This window comes from Gossypium arboreum, chromosome 4, assembly GCF_025698485.1.
Source record: "Gossypium arboreum isolate Shixiya-1 chromosome 4, ASM2569848v2, whole genome shotgun sequence".
In the NCBI taxonomy this organism is placed as follows: domain Eukaryota; kingdom Viridiplantae; phylum Streptophyta; class Magnoliopsida; order Malvales; family Malvaceae; genus Gossypium; species Gossypium arboreum.
Window position 1 is genome coordinate 21,608,247 of NC_069073.1, and position 20,598 is coordinate 21,628,844.

At 38.8% G+C, this 20,598-nt stretch overlaps 1 non-coding gene across 1 annotated transcript; it reads left to right on the plus strand.

The window, feature by feature from the left end:
- Positions 1-15,839: 15,839 nt before the first annotated feature.
- On the plus strand, positions 15,840-15,945 carry LOC128292525 (small nucleolar RNA R71). Its single transcript, XR_008282510.1, has one exon. It is a non-coding gene; the product is annotated as a small nucleolar RNA R71 (small nucleolar RNA).
- Positions 15,946-20,598: the final 4,653 nt, after the last annotated feature.

The window sequence follows — 20,598 nt, forward strand, 5'->3', positions numbered from 1 at the left end:
CAACCATGCATATTATAAATCAACACAACATTCTTGAGTAAAGAAAGGTAAATATCACTACATGCTTATATATAGTATAATCCAAAGATTACAATATCGTCCCAAAATCATTTTCATAGCTAGAACTTACTCATGTCATTCTTACCATCAAGGCAACATAACTAGACTCATATCTCATGAGTTTCAAATAAAAACCTGTACCACTCACAACATGAATATATCATTCCGTATCTTTATGATAAGCCTTAAAAATAACCCGTGAAACACTTTGGAATATTAAAGGATATCTGACAAGCTTTACAAAAGAGGGTGAATTGTCGATGCCATGTTCCAAAAATGGTCTTACACTGGCTCACATGTCGAGGCCAATGCCATATCCCAGACATGGTCTTACACTAGCTTTCATAATGTGGCCGATGCCATGTCCCAGACATGGTCTTACACTAGCGCACATATCAATGCCGATGCCGTGTCCCAAACATGGTCTTACACTGGCTCTCAGAACATTGGCAATACCATGTTCCAAACATGGTCTTACACTGGCTCTTATATCATGGCTGGCGCCATGTCCCAGACATGGTCTTACACTAGTGCACATATCAGCCAAATGTCATGGCATGGATATCCAATCTATTCTTAAGTTCAACCGAGAATTTACGACATTAATTTCATCATGCATTATTCATAATCATATTCAACCATATTATGCAAAATTGATCATTCAACCTATAACAGTGATAAAGTTGCCTCACTTACGTACAACTTACCTCGGTATACAAAAAGTGGACGACTAGTTGGATTTAGTCTACTAGTTTGGCCTTCCCCCGGTCTAGGTCTGGATTTCGTATTTCTTGATCTAAAATGATAAAATTCACTAATTTAATCATCATATTAATCAATGCATTTCATAATTCATATTTTGACAAAATGATAGTTTTGCCCCTATACTTTCACAAAATTACAATTTTACCCCTAGGCTTGTAAATCGATTTTTATCGAATTTCCACATTAGCCAAGCCTAGCCGGAACTACTTTAAGCCTATCGCATCTCACAATTTCAATTATTTCACACATTTACCACATAATTTATAACTTATGCAAAATGATCCTTAGTTAAGGTTTTCATAAAGACTACTTCATAAAAGTTATTTATTTAACAACCATGATTCATTTTCTTCCATAAAATTTCAGCAAACAACATGATTAATTTTATGGAAATACCCTATACTTTCAACCATTTTGCAAAATAGTCCCCTCATTAGCTAACTAATGCTACAAGGGTCCCAAAAATACAAAAATCATCAAGAAAGACCATCAAAATCACTTTCTTGTAAGAGTAAAGAGTGGCTGAAATTTTGAAGCTCTGAAACCCCTAAAATGGCTAAAATTTTCAGTGGTGAAGAGAAGGGATGAAAAGATGAAGTCTTTTGTTTTATTTTAATCTTATTTCTAGTCAAAATAAGTCACCAACTTCACCTAATTTTGACTTTTTTATTTTCTTTATCCCTATGGCCAGCCACCCCTTATAAATTGGTTCTATTTGCCTTTTAAAGACCGCTAATTATGATTCTCTAGCTATTTAACACCTTTAGCTAATGAAATAAAACTTTTGTCCCTTATGCGATTTAGTCCTTTTTCACAATTGGGCATGCAATCACTAAAATTATTTCACCAAAATTTTCATGCACTCATATTAACATGCTATAACACATAAAATAATATTAAAAATAATTTCTCTGACCTCAGGTTAGTGGTTCCAAAACCACTATTCCGACTAGGCCCAAAATCGGGCTGTTACATAGGATGTCGATTCCCTAAGTCGCAAATTGCCAAGGCCCAGTCATCATTTGGAGAGGCTCGACTGGAGATTGCTGTATAGGCGCGAACCTCTGGCAGGCATTGCAAACTTGCACCAATTGATGTGCGTCCTTCTATATAGCCAGTCAATAATACCCTTGTTAAAGAATCTTCTGGGCTAGCGATCTTCCTCCTAGGTGATCCCACATATCACCTCATGGATTTCTCTCATGACATATTCTTCTTCATAAGGGCCAGACATCTCAATAGTGGCTACGAATAGCCTTTTTTATATAGTACACCATCTAACACGATATATATAAAAGAAAGGGATTTAGGAAATTTAACTCAACAAGACCAAGGTACATTATAGGAAAAAGTATATTAGGTGTCAAGAATAATAACGTACCTTTTTGCCTTGTGCTTGGCTAACTCTTTCTTACTCATTTCTTGATTCTCCCCCTATAAAGCTTGGATGATAAGAGTCATCCCTTTTTTCCCTTACTATATGTTAAGTACCTGCTGGTAATCACAACTAGGGTGGCTCTATATTCTGGCAAGATCTTCCTTCTTTGTTCGATCACAATGGAAGAAGCTAACTTGGACAGTGCATCGAATTTGGTGTTTTCTACTCTGGATAGCTTTCGGACCTCAGCCTTCTCAAACCGAGAGAGTAGTTTGCTGGCTGGCAGCCTTTCTCCCGATCGATGGGAGAGAGATAAAATATCGACACTTGAGAATTAAAAAAGATATAAAAATCATGGATTTACTACAAGTGTGATAAGTCAGTTATAATATGTAACGCCCCAAATTTCTGTAATTTTGACTTTTGTGATTGTTAAGCATGGAAATATCAAAACTTTTGTTTTGATTCTTTTTGGCATATATATATATGTGGTTTAAGAGGTAATGTGCTTTGGGGTGTGTTTCGGAGGTCTCAAGTTCGAACCTTAACTTGGGCTAAAATTTTGGTTTTTATAAGAATTAAGCCTGGATTTTGGTTAACGAGTTTATAAGGAATTGATGGTAAAAACCTAACAGAATGGGCCTACTGGTCTAGTGGTTAAGATGTGTGTTGGTGTGTTGGAGGTCTGGAGTTCGATTCCCTGCGGTAGCGATGGGATTATTTTTGCTGTAAGTTTTAGTAAAGTGTTGGGTTTTATTAAAATTCTGAGTTGAGGGTTTTAGGAAAAATTAGGGGTTTTCTTATTTCCTTCTTTTTGGCAAAATATTTTCTCTGCTGTTCTTCCTCTTCCAAACCCTAGTTGCCGAACTTCTCTTCTTCTTTTTCCCTTCTTCTCTATTTTTCTTTTCCTTCATTTTTTCTTTTTTGATTAGTTGTGGCGTGTTGCTAGTGATTTTGTCGGTTCGGTAAGTTTGGTTTTTAATAAAAGTTAAGGGATTTCCTTGGAGATTGTTTAAAAGGGATTTTGGTTGCTGTTTAGGGAATATTCTAGGGTCTGTGGATCATTAATCGAGCTTTTAATAGTGAGAAATCACCATTATTCATTGAAGGTAAGTAGATCTCTCATTTTGGAATTTGCTTATTCTTAATAATCTGACTTAATAGACTGATTTTGGGCTCAGTATTATCGATTTTAGGCTTTGAAGTGCTCGCGGTTGGATTAGCAGCAAAAATGAACCAAGTGTGTACTCCGATTATGCAGAAAACGAGTTTCAACGAAAGCCAAAAAGTAGCTTGTCGACGCCACACGGGCGTGTGGTCTGCTGTGTGGTAGCCTACATCGTGAGACACAGGCTTGTCACTGACGAGCCAAGCCGTGTGCGTGCCATAAGGGCGCGACAGACACAGGCGTGTAATGGCTTGTTGGCTGTGTGAAAGGCACGGGCTTAGGAAAATGGGCTGTGTGGGCCATACAGGCGTGTGGGCCCACACAGGTGAACCAAACGAGCTTGTGAGAACCTGGGCCAGGCTATGTGATCCACACGGGCAAGGCTAATTTGGGCCGTGTAAACCATATGGACGTGTGGGCCCACAAGGGCAAGGCACATGGGCATGTGAGCCCCTTTAATCTAAAATGTTCTGTATGGTTTCACGGGTTGCCCAAGACGACTGTGACATATAGTAGGGTCGGTAAGCCTTGTCTAGACTCTTAATTCTATGATGTATGGGTATGCATGATATACTTAGCATGATTATCTGATCTGTTCTGTTCTGTAAATAAAGGTATGATCTGTTTGTCTGCATTATAGCATGCCATGCTTGTATGATGCATTGCATCGGGGTGGGTTTGACGAAGTGAAGGGAGTACCTAAAGGGCTTCATAAGCCCGTTATCTGGCAGCTAAGCTGCATATGTATGATATGTGCTGCGATGCGGTACTTTATGGTGTGTAGGGTTGGATGGGTCGATTATATCCCCATATACAGTGTGCAGGGATGGGTGGGTCGATTTTATCCCCACATGGTGTGTTGGGTTAGACGGAGATGGTGTGCAGGGTTGGTGGGCATGATATTTCTGATATTCGATCTGTTATGCATGGGAATCTATATTGCTAAGGCCGAATAACTGCATTATGTTATCTGTTTGTATGCATGTTTTTTGCAGGGATGTACACACTGAGTTGCAAAAACTCACCCCTTTATTTATTTACCTGTTCAGGTAATCCCTAGCAGTAGATGGATCAGTGTGACGAAGGGCTCGATGGTGATCACTGGTAGACATTTACGAATTTTTGAGTAACATTTTATTTTGTCTGCTTTATTTAAATATTTATTTTGGGTTTATTTTGGGGATTTTAATTTGTTAAATTATTGATTTATGAATTAATGGTGTGTTAGCTTCCGTGTTAATGAAATGTTTTCACTTAATATTTGGAATAAAGATTTCACGACTTAAGTAAAGATAACAAATTGGATGACTTTTAACTTGCTAAGGTTTTCCTAAAAAGCATTCACATATGACGCCGCCAGATTTGACCATGGAGTCTAGGCCGGGTTTGGGAGTATTATATTTAGTGGTATCAGAGCTAGGTTTAGAGCTCAGCTATGAATTTTGGGTTTCAAAATTGGTTTTAGAGAAACATTTCGAATGTTTTCAAATACTTTAATTAAGTATGTGGTTCACCGAGTCTCCGACGTCGATCCTATAAGTTTCTGAAACTTTATATGAAATTGTTTGAAAGCATGCTTAGAATATACTGAATTCCTGTTTGAAAATACTAATGTTTGCTGTGAAACTATTGTAGGTAGTATGCTTATTGAAACACTCTAGGTAGTGTAAATTGAAAATCGTAGTAAACTACGATTTGCGATAACAGACTCTGAGTACTCTGATAACTCTTCTGCATAAAATACCCGATAACAACTATCAAAACTGTAAACTGACTTGCATAAAATTTTTATTATAGATTAATTCGAAATTACGATGAGCACACTTGGTACTCGTGGACGGGGCACTAGAGGCCAAGGTAGAGGTTGTAGATGGATTCAAGCTCAGTCCTTTGCATCTGATACGATCCCTAATCTGGAAACTAGCGAGATGCCAGTGTCACCTATTACTGAGACTGGTGTTGAGTCTTAGGACCATCCAGCTGGGGATGACGTGTTGTCCCAGGCCATGCTGTGAATCCTGGAGAGGGTCGCTGGGGCTAATGCTGGATCTAGAGGCCGTAGGTCAGTTACGGAACGACTCCGGTCTAATGGGGCTGAGGTATTCAGGGGCTGAGGTATTCAGGGGCATCGCTGGAGTTGCTCCTAATGTGGCTGAGTACTGGATGGAGGCCACGGAGCGTATTATGGATGATCTAGATTTTACTGCCGAGCAGAAGCTCAAGGGTGTTGTTTCGTTGCTTCGTGATGAAGCATATCAGTGGTGGCTGACAGTTAGGGATGGCACTCAGCCTGACAGTCTGACGTGGGATTTGTTTAAGACAGCTTTTCAGAGCAAGTATGTGGGGGCCAGTTACATCGACGCCAGGAGGCGTGGGTTCTTGAATCTTACTCTGGGAGATCGTTCAGTGGCCGAGTATGAGGTCGACTTTTTGAGGCTGAGCTGTTATGTACGAGGCATGGTGACGACTGAGTATGAGCGATGTGTTTGTTTTAAGGACGGCCTTAGGGATAACTTGAGGGTCCTGATAGCTCCGCAGAGAGAGTGTGAGTTTGTCGTGCTGGACGAGAAGGCCAAGATTACGGAGGAGGTTAAGCGCGCTGAGCGCTAGAACCATGACAGAGGGAAGGCTAAGAGGGATCTAGAGTCTTCGAATGCTGGGGGAGGCCTAGTAAAAAGGCCAGATCCGATGGGCCCCTGAGAGCTGGGCCTACTATTGCACTTGCTGGGGTGGCGATTTGTCAGTTTTGTAATAGATGCCATCTGGGCGAGTGTTGGAGGTCTACTGGAGCTTCTCTTAGATGTGGATTATCTGAACATCGTGTTAAGGACTGTCTATTGAGGACTAATCAGATGCAAGCTCCGGCTACGGAGGCTGTACAACCACTGAGGGGAGTTTAGCAGCCATCTAGGGGCCGAGGTCAGGCTAGGGGAGGTAACGGTATGGGCCGAGGACAGAGAGCACCGGGCCGAGGTGCTGGGCCGACTGAGGCGAGGCAGCCTGCTTTTGTCTATGCTGGATGTCGTCGTGAGGATGGGGATGCTTCGGACGTCATCACAAGTACGTTCTTAATCCTTAACATACCTTATGTTGCACTAATAGACATAGGCTTTACACATTCCTACGTTGCATGTTCTGTGTCTGAGACTTTGGGAATACCGTATGAGAGCACTTCTAGTGAGATTTCAGTGATGAGTCCATTGGGGCAGTCTATTAGGGTTAGTAAACTGTTCAGAGATGTTCCGTTGGAAGTCCAAGGAACGATATTTCTGGCTGATCTGATGGAACTTCCGTTTGGGGAGTTAGACTTAATTCTGGGTATGGACTGGTTGGTGAAGCATTGTGTAAGTCTGTATTGTGCTGGAAAAAGGGTTGTTCTAAGGACCGAGGAGGATAATGAGATAGTCGTGGTTGGAGAAGGACAAAATTATCTAAGTAATGTGATATCTGCATTAGTGACAGAGAAGCTGGTGAAGAAAGGATGTAAGGCGTTTTTGGCCTACATTAGTGCCTCGGATTCTGTGGACTTATCGGTTAAGGAAATCCGTACTGTGAAGGACTTTCCAGATGTTTTTCTATAGGAACTACCAGGATTGCCTCCGAGCCATGAGGTGGAATTTGGGATTGAGTTGTTTCTGCATACAGCTCGGTGTTCATCGCCTCACCGAATTGCATCAAGGAGTCAAGGAATCAAGGCTCAAATTCAGGAGCTGTTGGTTTATTCATCCCAGTGTGTCTCCGTGGGGAGCACCTGTTCTATTTGTAAAGAAGAAGGATGGTATAATAAGGATGTGTATCGACTACCGTCAATTGAACAAGTTGACGATTAAGAATAAGTATCCACTTCCGAGGATTAACGACCTATTCGATCAGTTCAGAGGGGCTTCAGTGTTTTCTAAAATCAATCTGTAGTCAAGTTATCATCAGTTGAGGGTAAATGAGGTCGATGTGCATAAGACGACATTTAGGACTCATTATGGGCATTACGAGTTTCTAGTCATGCCTTTTGGGGTGACTAATGTACCAGCAGATTCATGGACATGATGAACCGTGTGTTTCAGCCCTACTTGGATCAATTTGTGGTGGTGTTCATTGATGACATTTTGGTGTATTCTAAGTCCGAGGAAGAGCACGACAAGTATTTAAGAGTGGTTCTGCAGATCATTCGTGAGAAACAGCTGTATGCGAAGTTCAGCAAGTGTGAGTTCTGGCTTCGAGAAATGAAATTTCTGGATCATGTAGTTTCTGCTGAGGGGATTCGAGTGGATCCTCGTAAGATTGAGGCGGTTTTGGGTTGGAAATAGTTGAAGAGTGTGTAAAAAATCTACAGTTTTCTAGGACTAGCAAGGTATTATCGATGTTTTGTAGAGGGGTTCTCGTTGATCGCAGTGCAGTTGACTAAATTGTTGTGTAAAAAGTTCCTTTAATTTGGACTGACGCGCAGTAGGAGAGCTTCGTGAAGCTCAAGATAGTTTTGACTCAGGCTCCAGTTCTGATATAGCCTGAGCCTGGTAGGGACTTTGTGGTTTACAGTGATGCGTCACAAGTGGGTTTGGGTTGCATCTTGATGCAAGATGGTAAGGTAGTTGCCTATGCGTCTCGACAACTTAAGACTCACGAGGCTAATTATCCGACGCATGATTTGGAGTTGGCTGCAGTGGTCTTCGAATTGAAGATTTGGAGGCATTATCTGTATGGGGAGAAGTGTACCATCTACGCTGATCACAAGAGCCTCAAGTATCTCCTCACTCAGAATGAGTTAAATCTTAGGTAGTGTCGATGGGTTGAGCTGCTTAAGGACTACGACTGAAGTATTGAGTATCACCCTAGAAAGGCCAATGTGGTGGCCGATGCACTAAGCCGTAGGGCTGTGACTGATCTGAGAGCAATGTTCGCTCGATTAAGTCTTTATGACGACGAAAGTCTTCTGATAGAGCTACAAGTGATGCCGACATGGATTGAATGGATTAGAGCTAAGCAATTGAAGGATAAGACTTTTGAGATGCGATTTCGTCAGGTTGAGACGGGACTACTACAGATTTTGGGCTGAATAATGATAGGGTATTGTGCTTTCGAGGTATTATCTGTGTACCTAATAATGATGATTTGAGGCTGTCGATTTTGAGGGAAGTACATAGTAGTCCTTACGCTATGCATCCTGGTGGAAACAAGATGTATCAAGATCTCCGAGAGTTGTATTGGTGGCCAGGGTTAAAATGTGAGGTTACTAACTTTGTTACTCGTTATATGACTTGTCAGTAGGTTAAGGCTGAGCATCAGTTACCGTCGGGTTTGCTATAGCCAGTTAAAATACCGATGTGGAAATGAGAGCGAGTAATGATGGACTTCGTTAGTGGGTTGACCCTAACACCCACTAAGTGGATTAACCAAGACCGCACATTTCATTCCTGTTAGGACAAACTTCTCTCTACAGAAGTTGGCCAAGCTGCACATTTCTGAGATAGAGGCTACATTGGGTACCTGTCTCGATCATTTCTTATAGGGATCCTGATTTTATGTTCGGTTTTGGGGAAAGCTTCATGAGGCTTTGGGTTCGAGGCTAGACTTCAGTACTGCTTTCCATCATTAGACAGACGGTCAGTCAGAGAGGGTGATCCAGATACTAGAGGACATATTGAGGGGTTGCATTATTGATTTCCGAGGCAATTGGGAGGAGTACTTGCCTCTAGTAGAGTTTTCTTACAACAACAGTTATCAACCTAGTATACAGATGGCATCGTATGAGGCACTTTATGGTTGTAAGTGTCGCACACCTTTGTGCTGGACTGAGTTGGGTGAGCGACGTGTTCTGGGTCCGGAATTGGTATCAAAAACTGAGGATAAAGTCCATTTGATTCGAGAACGTCTCAAAGCGGCTTCTAATAGACAGAAGTCCTATGCTGATCTAAAGAGGAAGGACATCAAGTATTCGGTGGGGGACATGGTTTTCCTTAGGGTCTCGCCATGGAAAAAGGTTCTGAGGTTCAGTCGTAAGGGTAAGCTGAGCCCTAGGTTTATTGGGCCGTACTGGATTCTGAAGCGAGTAGGGCAAGTCACATATCAATTAGAGCTACCTCTAGAGTTAGACCGCATACATGATGTGTTCCATGTCTCGATGTTGAGACGTTATCGTTCTGATCCTACGCACATTGTGCCTGTGGAGGAGATTGAGATTATACCAGATCTGACGTTCGAGGAGGAGCCTGTTCAGATTCTAGGTCGCAAGGTTAAGGTCTTACGTAGGAAGTCTATTCCCTTGGTGAAGGTGCTATGGTGGAATCATAGTACTGAGGAGCCTACTTGGGAGGCAGAGGATTCGATGCGACAGCAGTATCCTCACCTTTTCTGATCAGGTAAAATTCAAGGACGAATTTTCTTTCACGGGGTAAAGTTGTAACGCCTCAAATTTTTGTAATTTCGGCTTTTATGATTGTTAAGCATGGAAATATCGATACTTTTGTTTTGATTCTTTTTGGTATATATATGTGGTTTAAGAGGTTATGTACTTTGGGGTGTGTTTGGGAGGTCTCAAGTTCGAGCCTTAACTTGGGCTAAAATTTTAGTTTTTATAAGAATTAAGCCTGGGTTTTGGTTAACGGGTTTATAAGGAATTGATGGTAAAAACCTAACAGAATGGGCCTATTGGTCTAGTGGTTAAGATGTGTGTTGGTGTGTTGGAGGTCTGGAGTTCGATTCCTTAAGGTAGCGATGGGATTATTTTTGCTGCAAGTTTCAGTAAAGTGTTGGGTTTTATTAAAATTCTAAATTGAAGGTTTTCGGAAAACTTAGGGGTTTTCTTATTTCCTTCTTTTTGGCAAAATATTTTCTCTACCGTTCTTCCTCTTCCAAACCTTAACTACCGAACTTCTCTTCTTCTTTTTCCCTTCTTCTCCGTTTTTCTTATCTTTCATTTTTTTCGATTAGTTGTGGCGTGTTGCTAGTGATTTCGTCGGTTCGATAAGTTTGGTTTTTAATAAAAGTTAAGGGATTTTGATGTTGCGTGATAAGTTTTATATTTATTGTTGATTGTACTTGAAAACTAACTATTATCACGATGAAGGCAAATGCACCTATCGAACAGTAGTATAGCCTATAGCAAGACCGAAATGTCGAACCCACAGGAACTAAAAGTACTAGTATTAACCTTCTTTTTATTAACTAAAAGTAAGGGGATTTGCTTTATCTAAACTAATTAACTAAACTAAGAATGCAAAAGAAGTAAATTGGGGAAATACTTTTGGGAAAAACTGATTGATTTAGACAATACCTAAGGAAGAATCCACCTAGACTTCGCTTGTTATTTGACTCTGAATTAGATGATTTATTCACTTGACTCAATCCGTAGAAATCCCTATTTATATTATTATCTCTCTCGAAACTAACAATGTCTAACCCTAGGTTGATTAATTAAAAACTTTTTCTATTTAAAACCCCTAGTGTTGCATTAACTCGATCTATGGATTCCCTTATTAGGTTTGACCTTAATTCGACAGATTTATGTCGCCCTATGTCTAGGGGTGCAATCAACTCCGCTTAATTATGCTAGATCTACTCTTAGACAGGGAATTTTGTCCTCTAAATAAGCACATCAATACTTGAATCAATATCCTGGAATATTAAAGCAAGAATTAAGAACACATAATTAAGAACAAATCAAGTTTTTATCATATAATTCAGAAAATAATAACAAGATCTGTCTTAGTTTTCATCCCCCTTAGGTATTTAGGGGATTTAGTTCATATGTGTAAAAGAAAACATCTTAGAAATAATGATAACAAAATATAAAGAAAACCCAAAAACCCTTGAAGGAAATTGAAGGGAGATCTTTAGTCTTGAAGGAGAATCCGGCTTCTGAGATGGATCAATCGGCTTTTTCGAGTAATTCCTTGCCTCCTACTCTGTGTGTCCCTTCTAGGTGCCCTTCTAGGGTGTTTATATAGGCTTTAGAATGCTTCCAAACCCTCAAAAGTGGCCTTTTCTGAATAGAACTAGACTTGGGCTTGACAGGGACACGGCCGTGTGCCATGATTGTGTGAGGTGGCTTAGGCCGTGTTTAAGTTTGCTAAAAAGACATGGGCGTATGGTCTACCTATGTGGGGAAGTCCAGGCCGTGTTGATTTCCCACGTTGACCCATTTTCCCCTCCCTTTTTACTCTCTTATGCTCACCTAAGTATAAAACATGAAATTAAGGGATTAGGAGCATCGAATTCCACAAATCTAATGATAATTCATCCAAAAAATGTGCTTAAGCATGGGATAAAATATGTATAAATTATGACTTATCAAATACCCCCACACATAAGCATTTGCTTATCCTCAAGCAAAATCCTCAATTCACAATTAAGAATTCATTTTTCTCAACTTATAATTCCTGTCAATAATATCTCAAAATAATCCATAAGTAATCATACATTGATAATTCAACTAGAAGAACATCAAAGTTTCAAACATTCCAAGTTGATTATTTTATCATGAAAACATAGGTCTTTCCCCTCATCTAAATAATCACCTTTGATACAAGATATCATAGAATTCAACATCCTCACTAAAGATTCACTCAAATCACTCAAGGTGTTTAAGGGCAACAAATTTAGCACTCATCAGTCAATATGAAAAATTATTACCATAGGCTTGCGTGAAAATCAAATCTCCACAACTATATATTAAGATGATACATCAATCAAAAGGTCTTTAGAGGGTTGTAACGTGGCTTTGGTTAGGGGGTGTGGTCACAAGCTGAAAGAGAAGGTTAGAATCGAGATTGAATTGAAAAATTGCCTAACTAGAAAAATACTAAAACTGACAAATTACATTCCTGATTAGATGATCCTAGAATTGAGCTTTTCTTCATGGATAGCATCGTTTTAATCCAAGCATTACATAATTTTGTAATATGCTAGATGACAAATATCAATTGTAGCAACTTTATTTTTTAAAAAAAAAACAAATCAAGTAATATAGAACTTTTCTAACTATCAAAAATAAAACATAGCTAAGCAATTTATTCAAATCGAATCTCAACAAAAATAGGGATCAAATTAATTGAGAGGGTTCCAACAAAAATGGGTTATGCTTTAATATTGAGGGTAAATCAATGAATAACTTGTTAGGCTTAAGCGGGTTCACTAAGGGTTAATTATGAAGGTAGACTTTTATGGAGTGAGTGGGTTAAACCTAAGTGCCTTTATCATCTCGACATATCAAATCAATGGTGTGGTCTTGACATGCATAATCGAAGCAAGTTCTAGAATAACAAATCAATATTGACGCACTCATAGCAACAATAAAAGTGAGCATGAAAGAAATAATATATGCTCTAAAGGCTCAAGATCTCACAAAAATTATGGCTTTTTGATGTTAATCTTGTGAATTTCAACTTCAAGATAATAACCTAAAGATTTTTAATTCTCAGAAATCAACTTATCATGCTTGATTCTCTAATTTCTTAAAGTTTAAACAATCAATGCATAAATGCCTATATTTTAATTCAAGACATATCAATAAAAATCATAAATTAATCAAAGTTTCATTCTAATAGTGATATGAGTGAGTCATGTGAGAATAAGACAAAATTCAGAGATTTTTCTGATAATGATATAAATAACCCCCCCACACTTAAGATGTACATTGTCCTCAATGTACAAAGATAGATTTACTGAAAATATAGATATAAGATCATAAGATAGGGAGAGAAGTGAAACTTCCTAAATGTTAAATGGAATCCTTGAATTGGAGTCATGGAAAGTAATCAGCTAAAGCAAGGGTGAGATTTGGAAGAGAATACTCCGGTTGTGGTAGAGGTTGTTAGTCCACAAGTGCTTTTCCAGTGGAGTTGCAAATTCCTAAGTAATAACTGCGATAATTCTTAACGAAATAGCCGAAAACATAAGTTGCTTAATATAAATTGTAAAACCCAAAGATGAAAAAAAATAGTATTAAAGAGAAATAATATAGAAAGTAAGTTAAAAAGATAAGTAAAGATAAAACTAAAAGATGAATAGTAGGGGTTTATGAAGATATTGGGGTACACGACCGTGGGGCACGCCCGTGTGTTTCGTGGTTTTCAAATTTGGGGGCGTTGATGCACACGACCGTGTTGTATGGCAGTTTCATTTTGACAATTTTGACCACGGGTGGTAGGCATGGGCATGTCGCACGCCTGTGTTAATTTATCAGTTTCTACTACGGCTTATAGACAAGGGTGTGTTGCACGTCCGTGTTGTTTTGGCAGGATTGCCCACGGCCATGTCGGACGACCGTGGCAACATATCGAATCTCGTGTTTTGGGAAAAATTTTCTCTATTTTCACACAGCCGTATCGCACGGCCTTGTCGCCGCCTGTGGTATGAGCATGGCCTAAAGCACGCCCGTGTGCTTGGCCGTGTGGATTTGGAAAACTTATGTTCAAGGACTTAGTTAATGATTTAGATGTTAAAAACTAAAATTTTAAAGAAATCAACACTGTTAGTGCTTGGGTTGCCTCCCGAGAAGCACTTATTTATAGTCTAAGCTCGGCTTACCTCAATTTCGTGTGATTATGGTGGATTGAGGAGTTGAAACTCCTCACCTCTGCAATCAATTTTATCAAAATAAGGTCTGATTCAAGTATTATTTACCTTAAAAGTTTCGAATACAGTATGTGTTACCTCAACTATACCATGTGGGAAGATGTTCATTACCGTGAAGGGAGTCACTCTGTCCATATTGTGCTTTAAAGTAGCAATTTGGGGGTCATTTTCATCTAACAATACTTTGTCCCCAACTTTAATTTGCTTTGTTTCATCCCTATGTTCATCGAGGTGTCGCTTCGATTTTTCGTGTGCTTTTGGTTTCTCCTTGACAGGTGTTCGCCATTCATCTAGTTCATTGACCTGAAGTCTTCGTTCTTCATAGATGGGTCCTTTGTTGTTACTTAAACATGGCTCATGTATGCTCTTCGAACGTGTTTCCTGCAAAGAAGGTTGCACCGCATGATTAGTATTAGTAGCATGATTTATATAACCACCCTCAATATTCGATGTGTTACTCGAATTACGAGCTTGAAAAGTAATTGTTTTATCACCTACACGAAGTGTGAGTTCACCTGTACCAACATCAATAATAGTTCTAGAAGTTGCTAAAAAGGGTCATCCTAAAATCAAAGGTATGTTACTATCCTCTTCCATATCTAGAACAACAAAGTCTACTGGGTATATAAATTTATCGATTTTAACAAGAACATCTTCAATGATACCCCTAGGAAATCTAATGGTTTTATCAGCCAATTGAATACTCATCCTAGTTTGTTTGGGTTTCCCAAGACCTAGCTATTTAAACATTTTATAAGGCATAACATTAATGCTCGCCCCTAAATCAGCCGATGCATTCTTCACGTTCAAACTACCAATTAAACAAGGAATCGTAAAACTCCCTGGATCTTTCAACTTGTTGGGTAGCTTATTCTGTAGAACGGTTGAGCAAACTGCGTTCAACTCTACATACGATGCCTTATCCAACTTCCGTTTATTTGCTAAAAGCTCCTTTAAAAATTTAACTGCGTTTGGCATCTGTGAAAGAGCTTCAATAAATGGTAAGTTAATATGTAATTTCTTTAATAATTTAAGGAATTTACAAAATTGTTCGTCCATGTGGTCTTTCCTTGTCGTATTGGGATATGGTATGCGAGGTTTGTACTCTTTACTTACTGGTTTTCACTTACTGTGGTCCACCTCACCTTTACCTTTACTTATTACACTTCCTTGCCTCGGTTCAGGTTCAACTAACCCTTCTTTATCTCAAACAGTAATCGCATTAAGCTGTTCCCTTGGGTTAGATTCAGTATTACTCGGCAAGCTGCTTTGTGGTCGTTCAGAAATCAATTTAACAAGCTGGCCTATTTGGGTTTCGAGCCCTTGGATCGACACTTGTTGATTCTTAAGTGCTGTTTCGGTATTTTGAAAATGAGTTTTTGACACCGAGATGAATTTTGTTAGCATCTCCTCAAGGTTCGGCTTCTTTCCCTTGCCACCCCATGAGAAGTTGGGATGGTTCCTCCAACCTGCATTATAAGTGTTACTGTATGAGTTATTTTGAGATCTAGAATTATTATTACCCATATATTGAACTTGTTCCTCCTCGGTGCTAGGGTTGAAGGATTGATATTCTGTGTGTACTCCTCCTCCATTTGAATCACACCTCATCACTGGATGTACCAAAGTAGAACCATACAAACCGTTAATCTTTTTATTTAACAGTTCTACCTGGTTAGATAGCATAGTAACCGTGTCGAGGTTGAAAACACCGGCTGCTTTTGTTGGCTTTGTTCTCATGACTTGCCACTAATAGTTATTCAGTGGCATCTCTTCAATAATTCATAAGCCTCTTCAGGTGTTTTGTTGTTTAAAGTTCCACCAGCGGCTGCGTCGATGAGTTGTCTTGTTGAGGAGTTCACACCATTGTAAAAAGTCTGAACCTGTACCCATAAAGGTAACCCATGGTGAGGGCACCTTCTCAATAAGTCATTGTATCTCTCCATGCATCATAAAGAGTTTCTAGATCCATTTGCACAAAAGAACAAATATCATTCCTCAACTTAGCCGTTTTAGCCGGCGGAAAATATTTAAGTAAAAATTTTTCAGTCATTTGTTCTCAAGTAGTGATTGACCCTCGTGGTAACGAGTTCAACCACTATTTAGCCTTATTCCTTAATGAAAAGGGAAATAACTGAAGGCGAATGGCATCATCAGAAATGCCATTGATTTTGAAAGTGTCGCAGAATTCCAAAAAATTTGCCAAATGAGTGTTTGGATCCTCGTCCTGCAAACCATCAAACTGAACAAACTGTTGTATCATTTGAATTGTGTTAGGTTTCAGTTCAAAATTATTTGCAGCAATAACAGGTCTAACTATACTCGATTCAGCTTCTGTTAAACTAGGTTTAGCATGATCATACATAGTACGAGGAGCAGGATCCTGATTTACTGGGTTCGCAACAGCCACAGGAGGTAGCGGATTTTTATGATTATCAGCCATCTCTTCAGTTGTGGTTTGAATATCGTCCTCTTTCCCTTCCTCTATGTATTATAGGCTTTACCTTATCTCTCTTCGATTTCTGTGAGCTATGCTTTCGATCTCATTATGAAAAAGTAGAGGTCTTGACGGGTTTCTTCTAGTCATAAACTTTAAAAACCTGCCAGAAGTAAATAAAAGAAAATTTAGTGATATAAACAAAATTAAAATAAAAATTAAATTGCAATAAAATAAATGGCTAAAGTAATAAAAATTAAATGTTCCTAATATCTTAGTTCCCCAACAATGGTGCCAAAAACTTGATGTTAGTGATAAGTTTTTTATTTATTGTTGATCGTACTTGAAAACTAACTATTATCACGAAAAAGGCAAGCGCACCTATCGAACAATAGTATAGCTTATAGCAGGATCGGAATGTCGAACCCATAAGAACTAAAAGTACTAGTATTAACCTTCTTTTTATTATCTAAAAGTAAGGGGATTTGCTTTATCTAAACTAATTAACTAAACTAAGAATGCAAAGGAAGTAAATTGGGGAAATACTTTTGGGAAAAACTGATTGATTTAGACAATACCCAAGGAAGAATCCACCTAGACTTCGCTTGTTATTTGACTCTGAATTAGACGATTTATTCACTTGACTCGATCCATAGAAATCCCTAATTTATATTATTATCTCTCTTCAGACTAACAACGTCTAACCCTAGGTTGATTAATTGAAATCTCTTTCTAATTAAAACCTCTAGTGTTGCATTAACTCGATCTATGGATTCCCTTATTAGGTTTGACCCTAATTCGGCAGATTTATGCCGCCCTATATCTAGGGGTGCAATCAACTCCGCTTAATTATGCTAGATCTACTCTTAGACAGGGACTTTTGCTCCTCTGAATAAGCACATCAATACTTGAATCAATATCCTGGAATATTAAAGCAAGAATTAAGAACACATAATTAAGAACAAATCAAGTATCTATCATATAATTCAGAAAATAATAACAAGATCCGTCTTAGGTTTCATCCCTCTCAGGTACTTATGGGATTTAGTTCATATGTGTAAAAGAAAACATCTCAGAAGAATAATGATAACAAAACATAAAGAAAACCCAAAAACCCCTGAAGGAAACTGAAGGGAGATCTTTAGTCTTGAAGGAGAATCCGACTTCTGAGATGGAACAATCGGCTTTTTTTGAGTAATTCCTTGCCTCCTACTCTATGTGTCCCTTCTAGGTGCCCTTCTAGGGTGTTTATATAGGGTTTAGAATGCTTCCAAACCCTCAAAAGTGGCTTTTTCTGAATAGAACTAAACTTGGGCTTGACAGGGACACGGCCGTGTGCCATGATCATGTGAGGTGGCTTAGGCCATGTTAGAGTCTGCCAAAAAGACACGAGCGTGTGGTTTACCCGTATGGGGAAGTTTAGGCCATTTTGATTTCTCACGTTGACCTATTTTCCCCATTTTTGGCCCGTTTCTCTCTCTTTTTACTCTTCTATGATCACCTAAGTATAAAACATGAAATTAAGGGATTAGGAGCATCGAATTCCACAAATCTAATGATAATTCATCCAAAAAATGTGCTTAAGCATGGGATAAAATATGTATAAATTATGACTTATCAAATTTCCTTAGAGATTGTTTAAGAGGGATTATGGTTGCTGTTTAGGGAATATTTTAGGGTCTGTAGATCATTAATCGATCTCTTAACAATGAGGAATCACCGTTATTCATTGAAGGTAAGTTGATCTCTCGTTTCGGGATTTGCCTATTCTTAATAATCTGACTTAAGAGACTGATTTTGGGCTCGGTATTGTCGATTTTAGGCTTTGGAGTTCTCATGTTTTGATTAGCATAGAAAACGAACCAGGCGTGTACTTCGATTATGCAGAAAATGATTTTTGGTGAAAGCCGAAAAGTGGCCTGTCGATGCCACACGGTCGTGTGGTCTGCCGTGTGGTAGCCTGCATCGCGAGACATGGGCGTGTCACTGACGAGCCAGGCCGTGCGTGTGCCACATGGTCATGACGGACAGGGGTGTGTGATGGCTTGTAGGCCGTGTGCGAGGCACGGGCTCAGGCAAATGGGCCGTGTGGGAATATGGGCCAGGCTGTGTGATCCACACGGGCAAGGCCAATTTGGGCCGTGTGACCCACACGAGCTTGTGGGCCTACACGGGTAAGGCACACGACCGTGTGAGGCCCTTTAATCTGAAATGTTCTGTAAGGTTGCACGGGTCACCCAAGTAAGCCTTATCTAGACTCTTAATTCTGTGATGTACGGGTATGCATGATATACTTAGCATGATTATCTGATCTGTTCTGTTCTATAAATAAATGTATAATCTGTTTGTTTGGATTATAGCATGCCATGCTTGTATGATGCTTTGCATCGGGGTGGGTTTGACGAAGTGATGGGAGTATCTGAAGGGCTTCATAAGCCTGTTATCTGGCAGCTAAGCTGCATACTTATGATATGTGCTGCTATGCGGTACTTTATGGTGTGTAGGGTTGGATGGGTCGATTCTATCCCCATATACGGTGTGCAGGGATGGGTAGGTCGATTTTATCCCTACATGGTGTGTTGGGTTGGATAAAGATGGTGTGCAGGGTTGGTGGGCATGATATTTCTGATATTCGATCTATTATGCATGCAATATCTGTATGGCTGAGGCTGAATAACTGTATTCTGTTATCTGTTTGCATGCATGTTGTTTGCGGGGATGTACACACTGAGTTGCGAAAACTCACCCCTTTATTTATTTATTTGTTCAGGTAATCCCCAGCTGTAGATGGATCGGTGTGACGGAGGGCTCGATGGTGACCACTGGTAGACATATACGGATTTTTGAGTAACACTTTATTTTGTCTGCTTTATTTAAATATTTATTTTGGGTTTATTTTGGGGATTTTAATTTGTTAATTTATTGATTTATGAATTAATGATGTTTTAGCTTCCGCGTTAATGAAATGTTTTCACTTAATATTTGGAATAGAGATTTACGACTTAAGTAAAGATAACAAATTGGACGACTTTTAACTTGCTAAGGTTTTTCTAAAAAGCACTCACATGTGACGCCGCCAGATTTGACCATAGCATCTAGGCTGGATTTGGGGGTATTATATTTGCAGTGTTACAATGGAACACTGGAGTATTCCAAGGATCGAACCCATGAGAATCGTGGATTGAAAATTTTCTAAATAACAAGTGTGTAAAATAAAGAGTCCAATCAACTAATCGCAAAAAGATATATTACGAAAAATCATAAAATTAAGAGAAATTAATCTACTTTACTATCTAACTAGTAAGGATTAAATTATAAAACATACAAAGTTACAAAATTAACAATTAAATAACAATTGGTGGCTGGTTGACATTCATGTGTTTTACTAATCCTTGAATAAGGGTCCAAATCGCTTAAATTTCCAAAATGGCTCCATTTTATTTCTCTGTCTCCACATTATCAAGTTAGACAAATTAATCCGGATTATCTCTCGATCTTATCGGTTATCCTGGGACTAATGAATTAGTGCCCAACAAGATTTTCTATTGGTCTCATTTGTCTAAATGCTCCCTTAGGTTCGTTCATCCTAAGTTTTTAAGTTAATTCAAATTAGTCCAATTTATTACGATTTAGTCTTTCATCCAAAAATTAGCTCACCACATCTCTATGAACCATTCCCCCTAAAGGTTTCGCTAGCCATGCTAGAAATAAAACTAACAACCATGGAAATGAAAAACAAAGAAGTCATTAAAGTAAAACTTAAGAAATATAAAAGTTGAGATTTTTATGCAAAAATTTTTGAAAAGGCATGTAAAGAAAAGCATTCAAGAAGAAAATCTAAAGTAATAAACATAAAAGGAACAAACTTTAATAAATAAAAGTAAAAGAAACTAAAATAAATTAAACTAAATCTAAAAATTTCTTACAACCAAGGTTCAAGGACTAAAGGTGCAAATAAACCTAAGCTACAATGATAGCTAACTTAATTAACACTAAGAACAACTAAAACAAGAAGAAAAGTTGTTGGGAAATGTAAAATCAATAGCTACAGAAATGAAAATAGAAAAACCCTAGAAGAAGAAGAAGAAGAAAAGCTAAAAGAAAACCTAGAGAAAACTAAGCTTAAACTAAGGTAACGTAGCCTTATTTTTCCTTCAGCTAAAAATTTTGGCCGATATAGCAGTTATATTGACCCAATTTGTGTGTCCAAAATACCCTTGA